Source organism: Perognathus longimembris, chromosome 17 (genome assembly GCF_023159225.1).
Source record: "Perognathus longimembris pacificus isolate PPM17 chromosome 17, ASM2315922v1, whole genome shotgun sequence".
Lineage (NCBI taxonomy): Eukaryota > Metazoa > Chordata > Mammalia > Rodentia > Heteromyidae > Perognathus > Perognathus longimembris.
In genome coordinates, this window is record NC_063177.1 from 20,784,595 (window position 1) to 20,800,789 (window position 16,195).

General features: G+C 39.9%; 1 protein-coding gene across 6 annotated transcripts in view; it reads left to right on the top strand.

Moving 5' to 3' along the window:
• The window catches only part of Nf1 (neurofibromin 1), a 256,851-nt gene that overhangs the window by 151,363 nt on the left and 89,293 nt on the right, over positions 1-16,195 (top strand). The window lies entirely within an intron of this gene.

Consider the following 16,195-nt stretch of genomic DNA (forward strand, 5'->3'; position numbering starts at 1 on the left):
TTAATATTACCTTGATTTGGGGGGTTCTTTTGAGGAATGAAGTTACCCTATCTAGTATCCAGCAGGATCTGCTTCTAATAGGCAATCTAATTTCTCACTCACTGCTGCTGTTTAAATACGGTTATTGAGGAAGTCATTTGCTCTTTTTTTTTTAAATTTTTATTGTCAAACTGATGTACAGAGAGGTTACAGTTTCATACGTTAGGCATTGGATACATTTCTTGTACTGTTTGTTACCTCCTCCCTCATTCCACCCCTCCCCCTCATGTGCTCTTAAATTGACATATTATTTCCCTTTGGAAGTATCTGACCAAATGTTTTCCAAACAACTGGTATATACAGAGGAACTTTGGCAGAGACTTAGGAATTCAAATGAAGTCTTAAATCTACTCATATAAAGAATTCAGCAAATACCTTTTTGTTATTTCTTCTAGCTGGTATTTACATTGATTATTTTCCCTTAACTGAAGTAACTCTAACCAAATAAATAGACTATATTGCCTGCTATGACTATCATGGTTTAAAATTAAGTATGTTAAAGATATTTAGTTAGTTATTTTGCCAGTCCTGGGGCTTGGACTCAGGGCCTGAGCACCATCCTGGCTTCTTTTTGCTCAAGGCTAGCACTCTACCACTTGAGCCACAGCACTACTTCTGGCCATTTTCTGTATATGTGGTGCTGGGGAATTGAACCCAGGGCTTCATGTATATGAGGCAAGCACTTTACCACTAGGCCATATTCCCAGCCCAAAGATGTATTTTTTAAAAAAGTTTTTATTACAAAGATTATTTGCAGAGGGGTTACAATTGCATAAGTCAGGTAAAGATTTCATTTCTTTTTGGATATTGTTACCCCTTCCCACACTCTCTCCCAGGTTCTCCCACCTACCCATGGGTTGTGGTTATTTTACTTTTTCTCAAGTTCATTAAAAGCAAATTTATTTTAGAATTATATGAAAAGTACATTGAACATACATGTTACTCTTATGGAGGATGTCCTGGATGTCAATACAGCCCTGATATAATACAGTATGGCCTTCGTACTTTCTTTCAGAAGCTTACAGTTACAAGCAACTTTCTTTGATAGCTTTACGTGTAGCTCTTGCAGACTAAGTTATGTCAGTCTCACAAGAAAAATATATCATTTTTCATGAAAATTGATAACAGGATTGTAAAAATTTCAAACTTTTAAAGGAAGTAAAATATTTTCTTTTTTATATATGTATTTTTACAGTGTGTTTTCTAGCCATCAGTATTTTGAAGTTTTGAAAATAATTCAAGAGTATAGCATTCCAGGATGAAATTGATTTGCTGAATAAAGTAGCCTTTTAACAAAGAAGCTGTATTCATATCAACTTAATAAAATATTTATATATGAAAGCAACATTTTCCCATTGAGTTCACAAGGTTTTGTAAGGAATTTTTTTTTAATAGTACTGGAATTGGATCTTGCAGGTCAGGTGCTCTACAATCAAGCCCCCAGCTGGTAGTTTTGTGCTTTTTAAAAAAGTATATTAAGCTAGGCACTGGTGGCTCACACCTGTTGTAATCCTACCTACTCAAGAGGCTGAAAATCTGAGGATCATGATTCGAAGCCAGTGTGGGTTCCTGCCTGTGAGATTCCAATTTATTACCAAAAAGCTGGAAGTGCAGGTGTGGCTCAAGTGGTGGAGTTGTTAGCCTTGAGCACAAAAGCTCAGGTTCAGCACCTAGGCCCCCCCCCCCCCACACACACACAAAGTGTATTAAACCACCTACCTGGCATTAAGTAAATTGCTTAAAGGAAGTTAGTGTTTTGCTCAATCCTTTTGTTCGGTAATTAGCAAACAAGGAAGTTGGACTATATTTTGCTGACGTTTTCATCCCATTTGCCAGCACTCAAGTGTAGCAGGGTTGTGAACAAGTTGTTGGCATATGAGGAAATCACTAAATGGCAGAAAGTACAAGTCAGTGCATGTTCCACTTGTTTCATTTTGTGTGAAGACTATTTTTCCTTCTAAATAGTAGGACAAATGATTGCTCAGTCTTAATTTGTATGGTACATGTAATAACCTCACCTAAGTGGAGGTTATACCTAATTATAGTTATTCATATCTTAGAAACAAGATGAGCCTCTTGGCAACCAGAGTAACAAGAGTTCTAACATGATGGGAAACCAGTCTTTTAGACCTCAGGCCCAAACTCTAGAAAATTCTTATGTCAGGTCTGGCTACTCACGCCTGTGTGCCAGATAGACGTGGCAGCCATGAGAATACAGCGTTTTAGTACATCTTTTAGCCATCTTTAGCTGTCATCAGAAGTAGAAATATTTGCCTAAGATTAAATAAGGATACTTGAGTGTAAGGAATGAGTAGGTGTGTATAGTTAAAATAGCCCAAGTGAAGGAAGGGGCGACATTGTGCAAAAAGAATTGTACTTATCACCTGACTTATGAAACAGTAACCCCTGTACAACATCTTAATAATAACAGTAAAATTACATTTAAATAAAATAACAAAAGAACAGTCCCAAGTCGCTGGCAGATTTAGAGGTGGTCACAGGTGGCAGTCTGATACTCTGCTGTTTCAGGATTGACAAGGTGAAGCCTTGTTACAATTAGAGTTGTTGATGGCTGGCAGTAGTCTTGTCTTAAGTTTTTGGCTATTTTCTTTGGGGCCTCCACTCCAGCATTTACTGGTTAATTAGAAATCATCAGAAATCATCAGGACCAACCCAGGCTAGTCCTGAACCTGTGATCTTCTTGATCGCAACCCTCTAATAAGTAGCTGGGATTACAGGTGTGAGCCACTGGTCCAAAGCTTTTCTTAGTTGTCTTAAGCTCCACTGGCTTTTGAATGATGAGAAGTAAAGTGTAAAATTCTGAACTTTCCAGCAATAGATGGCATTTAAAAACTACATTGTGTCTTTGTGCAGTCCTCACATCCAAAGTACTTTCCTTCTTGGTTCATATTTTGCCCAGTGAGGTTTAACTCTGATGTCAGTACCTTTTTGAGGGGAGGGGTACTGTCCCTGAGCTTGTTTCAGCTCAAGGCTAGCACTCTACCACTTGGACCAAAGCTCCACTTCTGGCTTTTTGGTAGTTTGGTGGAGGGTTGGCTTTCCTGCTTATGCTGGCTTTAAACCATGATCCTCAGACCTAAGCCTTCTGAGTGGCTAGGATTACAGCCATGAGCCCACCTTTGTCAGTATCTCTTAGGTGAGTCTTCCTAATTCTTTTTTTGGCCAGTCCTGGGCCTTGGACTCAGGGCCTTAGCACTGTCCCTGGCTTCTTTTTTTTGCTCAAGGCTAGCACTCTGCCACTTGAGCCACAGCGCCACTTCTGGCCATTTTCTGTATATGTGGTTCTGGGGAATTGAACAGAGAGCTTTATGTATATGAGGCAAGCACTCTTGCCACTAGGCCATATCCCTAGCCCGAGTCTTCCTAATTCTACACTTTAGAATCAGTCATTTCGGGCTTTGTATTTAATCAATGTTTAGCTTTTACTATCAGACTTATATATTTGTTCCTTGTGACAGTCCTTGAATTCAGAGCCTGAGTACTACCTCTGAACTTCTGTGCTCAAGGCTAGCACTCTACCAATTGAGCCACAGCTCCAATTTTGGCTTTTTGGCAGTAATTAGAGATAAGAGTTTCACAGACTTTTCCTGCCCAGGCTAGCTGTGAACTGTGATCCTCAGATCTTAGCCTCTTGTCAGGTATTATACACGTTAACCACCAGCACCCAGTTAATAGATCTTAAATGTTTCTTTCACCATATTCTGGCTTTCTTGTCAAGTACCACTTCATTCTTTTAATTCCCTCTACATTCTAGCATAGTAAATATAAAAATATACAACAAACATTTAAATTCATTGAAACCCCTCCAATTTCTTCGTATTTGGGGCTGGTACCATTATTGATATCTAAAATAATGTTTGGTCATCCTAGAATTATAGCATAAATTTGCAAGCCATAGACTTAAGTTTGAAACCTTTTAAAAATTATTTTATTGTTGTTATAAAGGTGATATATGGGGCTGGGAATATGGCCTAGTGGTGTAGTGCTCGCCTCATATACATGAAGCCCTGGTTTTGATTCCTCAGCACTACATACATAAAAAAGGCAGAAGTGGCACTGTGGCTCAAGTGGTAGAGTGCTAGCCTTGAGCAAAAAGAAGCCAGGGACAGTGCCCAGGCCCAGTTCAAGCCCCAGGATTGGCAAAAAAAAAAAAAAAAAAACGTTTTTAATTCAAAAAATAAATAAAAGGATGATATACAGAGGGATTACAATTACATAAGCCAGTTAATAAGCGTATTTCCTTTCCTTTGTACAGTGTCTTCCCTTCCCTCACTCTCTCCCAGTTCCTCTCTCCTGTCTCCACCCACAAGTTGTATAGTTTACTTTGAACACTGTGTCCAGTGGACTCCACTGCTGTACTTTTTCACCCATTTTTCTTCAAGTTCTGTCCTTCCCTCACCCTCCCAAAGAGATACTCCAATAAGCCATACAGAAAGAAAAGAAAACAGAAACAACATCAATCTCTTGTTTACATATCTTGGAGTTTGTTTCATACACACACACGCGCGCGCGCACACACACACACACACACAGGCATTGTGCCTTTGTGTTTCTCACCTAACACTAAGTTTGAAATCTTGTCCCTTTCTGGTCTGTTTTGTACATTATAGCTAAGGGATTATACATTTATAATCCCTTAGCTATAATTCTGCCATTCAAAACCTCTGAAAATCTAAGATTTCATCAGTGAAAGTTTATTTGGAAGCTGTTTGAATTGTTGTGAAGGGTTGTTTGTTTGCTTTGGTAATGGTGATGGTAATGATGGTAATGGTGGTGGTAGTGATGATGGGGAGAGAGAGAGTGTGTGTGTTTAGAAAAGATCTTACTATGTAGCCCAGGTTGGCCTTGAAGTCTCATCCTCCTCTCAGCCTTCTTTGGTGCTGGGTTTATAGGTATGTGCCACCACACCTAGTCAGTGTGAAGTGTTTTGATCTTTATTTTTGTAGTCTTTATCTCTTAAACTCATTATAGATATGTTTTTACTGAAAAATGTTAATGAGGTGGATTTTGATAAGCTATACCAGTTTTCATTGGGATGCATGAGACTTAGCATATTAGTGCTTCTCCTTATCTTTCTGAGAACGTCATTGTCCCTTGCAACCTTGCAGTTAGGTGGTGCCATATGACTGAGTGAAACATAGTTTCTACTGACTATTAAGCTTTTCTTTTTTATGAATTACTGTTGACCATAGGGAATAAAAACAGAATACTGAGGTCAGAAAGAGAGTAAGGCGAAGTACATATTTTCTTGGCTCCTTACCTAAAATATCTCTGTGGTCTGGCTGCATCCCACCGTGAAGATTCTGATTTATATTGGGCAACCATCAGTTTCCTGATAATTGCTCCTTCTTCCCTCCTACTTCACAGAGTATTTCATTGTCTTTTTGTTTTGTTTGTTTTTTGCCTGGACTCAGGGCCTGAGCACTGTCCCTGCCTTCTTTTTGCTCAAGGCTAGCTAGCATTCTACCTCTTGAGCCACAGCACCATTTCTGGCTTTTTCTGTATATGTGATGCTGAGGAGTCGAACCCAGGACTTCATGTATGGAAGACAAGCACTGTACCACTAGGCCATGTTCCCAAACCCTCATTGTCTTTTATAGTTTTCTTAAGCACCATGTATTATATATTAATATTTACAACATGCATTTAATATATTTTATATGTACATATGTGTGTATATATACTTTGATCACATTTATACTATATATTACTCTCAGCCATCCTTCCTCCTTCTGTCTCCTTTTAAACAGTTTTTAGTGGATTTCTTGTATTATTTCCATACACATATATAATGTACTTCTATAATATTTACCCTCCACACCATTTCTTTTCTCTCTCCTCCTACCTGCTGAACTCCCCACTTTACCCTCTACCGGACCCTCACCCCCCACCTCCAAGTAGTATTCCTTTTACAATCATATGGGGTTTGTTTGTTTTGTTTTGTTTTTTGCTGTGCCTAGGGCTTGAACTCAGGGCCTAGGCTCTGTCCCTGAGCCTCTTTGTGCTCAAGGCTAGCACTTCACCACTTGAGCAACAATGCTACTTCTGGCATTTTCTGAGTAGTTTATTGGAGATAAGAGTCTCCTGGACTTTCTTCTGGGTCTGTCTTCAAACTGCCATTCTCAGATCACAGCCTCCTGAATAGCTAGGATTACAGGCATGAGCTACTGGCTCCTAGCCTATAGAGAAATTTCTATACTGGCTTTCGTAGTAGCCAGACCAATAATATGTTAGACTTCTCCAGCCCCCACATTGATCTTGCCAGCATTTGTTGTTTTTTTGACATGTCATTCTGACTGGGGCAAGATGGAATACCATTTATTTATTTTTATTATTTTTTTTTCTTGGCCAGTCCTGGGGCTTGGACTCAGGGCCTGAGCTCTGTCCCTGGCTTCTTTTTGCTCAAGGCTAGCACTCTGCCACTTGAGCCACAGCGCCACTTCTGGCCATTTTCTATATATGTGGTGCTGGGGAATTCAACCCAGGGCCTCATGTATACGAGACAAGCACTCTTGCCACTAGGCCATATCCCCAGCCCACCATTTATTTTTTCTATGTCTTTTTTATTTCCATTTCCTTTATTGTTAAGGATGTTGAACATTTCTTCATGTATTTACTAGAAATTTAACATAATCTCTTTATTTCCCAGTTTGTGTGTGCTACCAGTTTGTTTGCTACTGGACTTCTTCTTTGTTTAGATGAATGAGTTGTAATTTATCTCAAAAAAATAGTGTAATTTTATTTTGGCAGTACAGGAACTTGAACTCAGGGACTGGGCACTGTCCCTGAGGCTCTTTTGCTCAAGACTAGCACTCTACCACTTGAGCACCACTTCTGGCTTTTTCTGTTTATGTGGTACTGAGGAATTGAACCCAGGGTTTCGTACGTGCTAGGCAAGCACTCTGTTGCTAAGCCACATTCTCAGCCTTATTTTCTTTTTAAGAACCAGACAGTAAGCATTAAGAGCCCTCCTTGGTTCCCTGGTTATTAGCAGTGAGTCATTTTACTGACCTCTGGTCTACACTGTTGTCTTATGCTCTTAAAGGAAAATTTATATTAGACATGGATATTACATTGATTATCATAACTATAGAACTAGTAAACAAATGGTAACAGTAAAAGAATATAGAACCATTAAATGTATATTTCATATACCACCCAGCCATACTTAAGAAAACCTCAATTTTACCAAATAAACCCTTTGGTTGTTAGCATTTTTTACTAGGTTTTTTCTTTTTCTTGTCTGTATGGGGTTTGAACTCTGGGCCTTAGCACTGACACTGAGTTTTTTTTTTTTTTTTAATTGTCAAAGTAATTTACAGGGGGTTACAGTTTCATATATGAGGCAGTGAGAACATTTCTTATCCCTGAGCTCTTTTTGCTCAAGACTGGTTCTCTACCACTTTCAGCCACAGTTGTACTTCTGGTTTTCTGGTGGTTAACTGGAGATAAGAGTCTCAAGGAAAGGGCTGGCTTTGAACCATGATCCTCAGATCTCAGCTTCCTGAGTAGCTAGAATTACCAGGCATGAGCCACCAGCACCCAGTTCTATAGTAGTTAATAGTCTGTTGGGATGCTTATCCTACTTGCTCAGTTGCTCAGCTAAAGCAGAATATTGAAAGTCATTTTAGTAAGAGACTAAATGCGAGCTTTATATTCTAGAAATCTCATGGCCTTGGTTCCAAATAAATGTATGCTCTTGTGGACTGTTTTCAAGAGAATATGTGTATGTTCTGCTGTGGAGAGAATCATCAGTCCAGTTGTCAAGAAGACTCTTGAGTGTGGCAAAGACACAGTGGCTACCCAGAAAACTCAGTATGCCAGATGAGCACTCTGTAAATTATGTCCACTATAAAATTAGTCTTAAATCCATATGATCCAAACTATTATTTAGATTTAATGAAGACTGGCTAACATAGTATATAGTAACATCTGAAGAAGAATGCTACAGACTTGGTAATGATATAAACAAGCAAGTAATAATTTTTTTTAAAGAAATTTGATGTGATCTTTGTAGAAAAGCCATATCATGAAGAAACATTAGGCCCTATAAATAAATTTTTTTTGGGGGGAGGGGTTCAGTTGTGGGGCTTAAACTCAGGGCCTGGGTGCTGTCACTGAGCTTCTTTGTGCTCAAGGCTGCCACTCTATTACTTAAGCCAAAGTGCCACTTCCAGTTTTTTTGTTTTTTGTTTTTGGCCAGTCCTGGGCCTTGGACTCAGGGCCTGAGCACTGTCCCTGGCTTCCTTTTTTTTGCTCAAGGCTAGCACTCTGCCACTTGAGCCACAGCGCCACTTCTGGCCGTTTTCTGTATATGTGGTGCTGGGGAATTGAACCCAGGGCCTCATGTATACGAGGCAAGCTCTCTTGCCACTAGGCCATATCCCCAGCCCCCACTTCCAGTTTTTGAGTGGTTAATTGAAGATAAGAATCTCATGGGGACTTTTCTACATGGGTGGGCTTCAAACTGTGATCATCAGATCTCAGCCTCCTGAGTAGCTAGGATTACCAGTGTGTGCCACCAGCACCTGGCTAGATTAAATTGTTATTTTTTCTTTTTTAGATTAAATTATTTTTAAACAGTTGTTTGCATTTTTGATTGTCACCGATATGAGGTAATACAATTATGTATCTATTGTCATAAGTAACAGAACTAGTAAGTGTCTGTGGCTATGTGCCAAATTCTCTTCTATTAGGTACGGTGTCAGATGTGATCGTGGTCGCTGAGGCTTTTGTTGGCAAATAGGGCTTTGCCAGTGGTTATTGTGGTGTATGACATCTTCATTTTCTTTTACTGATGTGTTTTTTTTTTCTTTCCCAATGAAAACCCATTAAGTCTTTTCCCCCCTCTCTGTTGAGGCAGTGTTTGACAGACTTTTAATCTCCCTCTGTCTTCAGAAGTGTTCAATTTGTTTGAACTGTGACTATGTGCAACAAAGTAACAGAGTGAAAACATCACTTTCTGCTAGAAGTATTTCATCAGGTTTATTGATCATTTGCTTTGTAATGTCTGTGTGATGTGTGTGTCTGTGTGTGTCTGTGTGTACCTAATGCTGATCCTGGGGCTTGAACTCAGGCCTGTGCATTGTCCCTGAGTTTTTGTGCTCAAGGCTAGCATTCTTAGGCTATAGCTCCACTTTCAAGTTTTTTGGTATTTAATTGGAAAAAAGAATATCATGGACTTTCCTGCCTGGGCTGGCTGGCTGGCTTAGAACTGCAACCTTCAACTTCCTGGATAGCTAGGATTACAGATGTGAGCCACCAGCACCTACTCAGCCCATGTGACATTTAGATAACTTTTATTTTTTTATGTTAAATTGTATTTTCCATGGCATAGTTATCTGAAGCATAGGTAAAGAGGGCAGATACATAGTTGAGAATGTGACTTCGTTCATGGTAGAGTGCTTGCCTAGCATGCATGAAGCCCGGAGTTTGATTGTTCATTGTTCTCTAAACAGAGTGCTAGCCTTGAGCAAAAGAAGAAGCAGCTCAGAGACAAGTACCCAGCCCTGAGTTCAAGCCCCAGGACTGGCAAAAAAAAAAAGAGTGAAGATACATAGGAAGTTATTTACCATAATAAAATTATGTACAAGTCATTACTAGTTTTTGAAAGGAGCGTGTGTGTGTATCTGTGGGTGCATGCTGGTACTGTCTAAGATTTGAACTCAGTCTTATACATCCTCAGCTTGCTTGTTTAGCTGTACTTTATCTCAAGCCATGCCTCTAGCACCATTTCTAATCTTCATTACTCAATCTCTTATAAACAGACAGTAATTAAAATGTTTAGTACCTACAGTGTCTAATAAGTATGACTTAATCTACCCCATGAAATACCCTGTGGAAGGTATGCTTTTAACTATGTTTTTTTGTTTGTTTGTTTGTTGGTTGGTTTGTTTTAAGTCAGAGGACCCACAGTGCCACTTCTGGCTTTTTCTGTGTATGTAGTGCTGAGGAATCGAACCCAGGGTTTCATGCATGCTAGGCAAGCACTCTACTGCTAAGCAACATTCCTAGCCCCACATTTAGAGTTATTTTGATCATACGATAACAAATTCATTTTACTGTTCTTGTTGTATGTGTGTGTGTGTGTGTGTGTGTGTGTGTGTGTGTTTCTGTACTTAGAGTTCATCAGTAACTTTGAACAAATTCATAACATTTGGGGCTGGGGATATGGCCTAGTGGCAAGAGAGCTTGCCTCGTATACATGAGGCCCTGGGTTCGATTCCCCAGCACCACATATACAGAAAATGGCCAGAAGTGGCGCTGTGGCTCAAGTGGCAGAATGCTAGCCTTGAGCAAAAGGAAGCCAGGGACAGTGCTCAGGCCCTGAGTCCAAGGCCCAGGACTGGCCAAAAAAACAAAACCAAATTTATAACATTTTTTTTACTTTCCTGATTGACTTCCCTTTAGTGGTTTCCTACACTGAAATGTTCACAAGGTACCAGTATTAATAATGATTAATAATTATTTGGAATTGGTTCATAATAACTGCCAAAGGACTAAAAATTTCTTAAGTGGCAGTAATGACCTAGCCAAATCCTTCTTCCTTCCTTCTTTCCTTTTTTATTCCCCTTGTGGGCATGGGGCTTGAACTCTGGGCCTGGGTGTTGTTCCTGAGCTCTTCAGCTCAAGGCTAGTACTCTAGCACATGAGCCACAGCACCACTTTCCATCTTATGGTGGTTAATTGGAGATAAGAATCTCACTGGATGGGGCTGGGAATATGGCCTAGTGGCAAGAGTGCTTGACTCATATACATGAAGCCCTGGGTTCGATTCCCCAGCACCACATATGTAGAAAATGGCCAGAGGTGGCGCTGTGGCTCAAGTGGCAGAGTGCTAGCCTTGAGCAAAAAGAAGCCAGGGACAGTGCTCAAGCCCTGAGTTCAAGGCCCAGGACTGGCAAAAAAAAACAACAAACAAACAGAATGTCACTGGCTGGCCTGGCTTGTGCAACCCTCAGATCTCAGCCTCCTGAGTAGGTAGGATTACAGGCTAGAGCCACTGGTGCCTGGCTTCCTTCAGGCTAGCTGAAAACTCAAACTGAATTATAGGGATATGCCACCACACCTGGCTTTCTTTTCTTGAATCCCTCTCTTCTCTCAGGACTTGGATGGTAGAACCTTGACCTAAATGGGAAAAAGCTTAGACTCTAGAATAGGACTCAGTCTGTCTTAAGTAGGTCACTGTTAGCTTACTAGTCACATCTTTGATTTCTATTTATTCATTTTTTCAATTTATACATTAAGATAAAGGTGAGTTTTTTCAGGGGCAAAGGTGAGGGCCAGCCATCAACATGCAGCTATTTTATCTGTTATTTATGTTTTGGAGTTGTTATTATTCTGGAAAAAAAAAGATTGGCATTGGTAGGCATCAATAATTTACTTTTTGCAACTGAAATTTGCAGTTGTTTGTCCACTTCAGGGGTATCTCATGATGTCCCTGTAGTGTGTCAGTTGTACTCAAATGGGCCACATTTCTACAACAGTCCATATAACTAATAGCCAATGCACTTTTTCTCCATTTGGGAACAAAAATCTTGGGGCTGGTAATGTGACTTAGTGGTAGAGTGCTTGCCTAGCATGCATGAAGCCCTGGGTTCAATTCCTCAGTACCACATAAACAGAAAAGGCCGAAGTGGTGCTTTGGCTAGCCTTCCACAAAAAAAGCTCAGGGAGGGGCTGGGGATATGGCCTAGTGGCAAGAGCGCTTGCCTCGTATACTTGAAGCCCTGGGTTGGATTCCCCAGTACCACATATACAGAAAATGGCCAGAAAATGGCGCTGTGACTCAAGTGGGAGAGTGCTAGCCTTGAGCAAAAAGAAGCCAAGGACAGTGCTCAGGCCCTGAGTCCAAGGCCCAGGACTGGCAAAAAAAAAAAAAAAAAAAAAGCTCAGGGACAGTGCCCAGGCCCTGAGTTCAAGCCCCAGGACTGGCAAAAGATAGGTAGGTAGGTAGGTACGTGGATAGATTGATAGATTGATTGATTGATGATAGATTTTATTTTTTTAATTTTGCCAGGCACCAGTGGCTCATGCTTGCTCTGAAGGCAGATATCTGAGGATTGCAGTTCAAAGCTAGCTCAGGCAGGCAAGTCCATGGGACTCTTACCTCCAATTAACCACCAAAAAGGTGGAAGTGAAGCTGTAGCTCTAGTGGTAGAATGCTAGCCTTGAGCAAAAACGCTGAGACAGCACCCAGGCCCTGCATTCAGGGTCCAGGACCAGAAAAAAAAATAAAATAAAATTTAAAAATACTTTACTTCTCACCAACATGATAGTGGCAAGTGGTTTGTTACACATCGTATTCTTTCTTATTTTGTTCCTAAAATGTACTTTTTTTTTTTTTTGGCCAGTCCTGGGGCTTGGTCTCAGGGCCTGAGCACTGTCCCTGGCTTCTTCTTGCTCAAGGCTAGCACTCTGCCACTTGAGCCACAGCGCCACTTCTGGCCATTTTCTGTATATGTGGTGCTGGGGAATCGAACCCAGGGCCTCATGTATACGAGGCAAGCACTCTTGCCACTAGGCCATATCCCCAGCCCTAAAATGTACTTTTTAATATTTCTTTTTTTAAAGGTTTTGATGCCTGAAGGCACTTTATTTTTTTTTTACTTATTTATTTTTGCCAGTCTTGGGGCTTGAACTCAGGGCCTGAGCATTGTCCCTAGCTTCTTTTTGTTCAAGGCTAGCACTCTGCCACTTGAGCCACAGTGCCACTTCTGGCCATTTTCTGTATATGTGGTGCTGAGGAATTAAACCCAGGGCTTCATGTATACGAGACAAGCACTCTTTCCACTAGGCCATATTCCCAGCCCCTAAAATATATTTTATAAGGAATAATCTTTAACAGATTTTGAGTTTGCTCATTTAACATTTTTGGTGTCTAGGAGAGAAATTTACTGCTTCATAATATCAGTATGGAAGATAATGGGTGGGCCAAGGCTTTATGTGACTTTAGTCATTTAATCCTCAGGGTTTAAAAATAAACACAACTATCTGTTCTGTTAGTCTTGTGTGTGCGCGCGCATGTGTTTGTGTATGTGTTGGCACTGGGCTTGAACTCAGGGCCTGGGTGCTGTCTCTAGCTTTTTTGCTCAAAGCTAACATTCTACAATTTGAGCCATAGCTCCACTTCTGGTTTGGTTTTTTTAGATAGTTGGAAATAAGAGTCTCATAGACTTTCCTGTCCAGGCTGGTGTTGAACCACCATCTTCATATCTCAGCCTCCTAGGATTATAGGCAAGAGCCCCTAGCACCCAGCTTGTTAGCCTGTTTTATAGATGGGAAAATGACTGAGAGCAGTAGAGCAACTTGTTCGTTGCACATCTGAGAAGTGGTAGAGGCATATTACTTGTAAAATAGAACAAAACCTCAGGGATGGATAGATAATATATATATCAGAGATGTATAAATAATATGTGTATGTATGTACATATTTATATATGTATGCATATATGTAAATGGATACTCTTCAACTTAATGGATTATGTTCATTTATAAGTTGAAATTATCCTAAGTTGAAAATTCATTTAGAACAGCTAACCTACTGAACCTTATTAACTTAGCCCAGTCTATCTTAAATATGATCAGAAAATACACATTAGCTTAGTTAAACAAAACATTTAACACAAAATCCATACGTTTTATGAAGTTTTGAAGGTTTTCATTTTATGAAGTGTTTTTCTATTGAAATAAATGCTGAATTATCATTGGAAAATGTTAAGCCATCACTAATCATTGTATATATTGACATGCACAAGCATATATTTATGTCTGATAAATTTAAGGAATGATGCATATTGGAATATTATGGAGTCCAGTGATAAAGCACTACCTGTCATAACAGCAAATAAGAATAATTATTTCATTGATAATAATATTAACATTTTCATTAATAGTAAGAATATAATTTCTTAGAGATGAGTATTTGATTACTCTAAGACAAGATAATACTACTTCCTCTAATGGGCTAGGAGGTGGCTCATTGGTAGAATGCTTGAGGTCCTGGGTTCAATTCCTTGGTACCATATAAACAAAAAATGAGTTAAATTTTAAAAAATACTTCCCTAAGTACATAGAGGACAAACAGTTGACCTATATTCTATTTGCAAGCTTATCACATTGTTACTCTGCATTTTGCAGACACATCAGAGGAATGACACAATCTGTCATTCTGTCTGTTACATTCTTTTTGTTTGTTTGTTTGTTTGTTGTTTTTTTTTTTGGCCAGTCCAGGGGCTTGGACTCAGGGCCTGAGCACTGTCCCTGGCTTCTTTTTGCTCAAGGCTAGCACTCTGCCACTTGAGCCACAGCGCTACCTCTGGCCGTTTTCTGTATATGTGGTGCTGGGGAATTGAACCCAGGGCCTCATGTATACGAAGCAAGCACTCTTGCCACTAGGCCATATCCCCAGCCCCCCTGTTACATTCTTGTTACTTTTTTCCACAGAAATTCTGTGATAACTTTGAATTATTGGTTGCCACTAAGGAACCGACTTCTTGAGAAATTCAGTCTACTTGAGGATTTTTGTTGTTGTTGCTGTTATTTGTTTCTTGTTTCTTCTTGTATGCCAATACAATGGCTTGAACTCTCAGCCTCACACTTTTGCTTGGCTTGCTTGCTCAGGGCTGGAGCTCTACCACTTGAGTCATATCTTTGGTTTAGTTATTTTGCTGGCTAATTTGAGAATTGAGAAGACTTTCTATCTGGACTGGCTTTGAACTAGGATCTTTTTTTAAAATTTTTTTGTTTTTTGTTTTGGGTTGTAGGTCTTGAACTCAGGGCTAGGGCACTGTCCCTGAGTTCTTTTTGCTAAAGGCTAGTGTTCTACCACTTTGAGCCACAGCATTACTTCTGGTTTTCTTGTGGTTAATTTGAGATATGACTCATAGAAACTTTTCTGCCCAGGCTGGCTTTGAACCATGATACTCATCTCTCAGCGTCCTTAGTAGCTAGGATTACAGGCAAGAGCCACCAGTGTGGGGGCCAGGATTTTCTGATCTCAGACTCTTGGAGTAGTTAAGATTATGTGTGTTTGTTCCTGGCACTCTACTAGGATCTTTTTGTAAAAACAAGACACAAATGTGTAGTAGAATAGGCAGTATAGCCAGTTAGCCTCTGTCATAGATAGTGAAAGCAATAGGCCAGTGTTTGGAAGGAAGAGGGGACAGCATGCCTATTTGGAGAGGTAAAGCATCTTAAAATAATTTCCAGTATCTCCTTTTCTTCCTTGTGAGACTCCCCAATACATTATCTAGTATAGTGAGCGTGTTAGGTTTGCTTAAGAAGAAAAATATACGAGCCCCTATATTAGTACAGAGAGGAGTTATTTTTCCCTAAGGTTTACCTTAAGTGAAGGAAAAAAAAAAAAAGGTGTAAGAATACTGTTTTTTTTTTTTTTTTTGGCCAGTCCTGGGCCTTGAACTCAGGGCCTGAGCATTGTCCCTGGCTTCTTTTTGCTCAAGGCTAGCACTCTGCCACTTGAGCCACAGCGCCACTTCTGGCTATTTTCTATATATGTGGTGCTGAGGAATCGAACCCAGGGCTTCATGTATATGAGGCAAACACTCTTGCCACTAGGCCATATTCCCAGTCCCAAGAATACTGTTATTTTTCTTTCTGAAACAGAATTTTCTTAAGCGAGGAAAGAAGACCCTCGTTAGCAAGGGGCATTATAATTTTTGTTGCTTTCTTTTTTCAACTGTAGGAAGGCTTGAAATTAGATTCTTCCTATGTCTCACAAATTAAAGGCTTCATGTGTAGCTTACAAATTTCAGATATGCTCTCTTGTGTTTTGTAATCTGGCCTTGTTTCAGAACTTGCTTTGCTGATTGATTCTTGGCTAAAGGGATACACTTTTATATTTGTAGAAATTTCTCAGTTTATTTCTTCTGGTTTGCTTTGGAGTGTCAGGTCTGTCCCATTCCCAGTTCTAAAACTCAGTCTGCTTAAGGAGTTCACTATCTGATTGCAGCACCAAATAAACTACATCTCTTGTGACCTTCCTCCTTTCCTCTTCTCACTCCCTCAGAATGGTCAAGTTTGTTATACTCCATGATTTTATCTTTAAATTTAATTTTGGTGAATCATTTTTATTTCTGATTTGGTAAAAGATAAAGTTCTCTCTCTTGCACTGGTA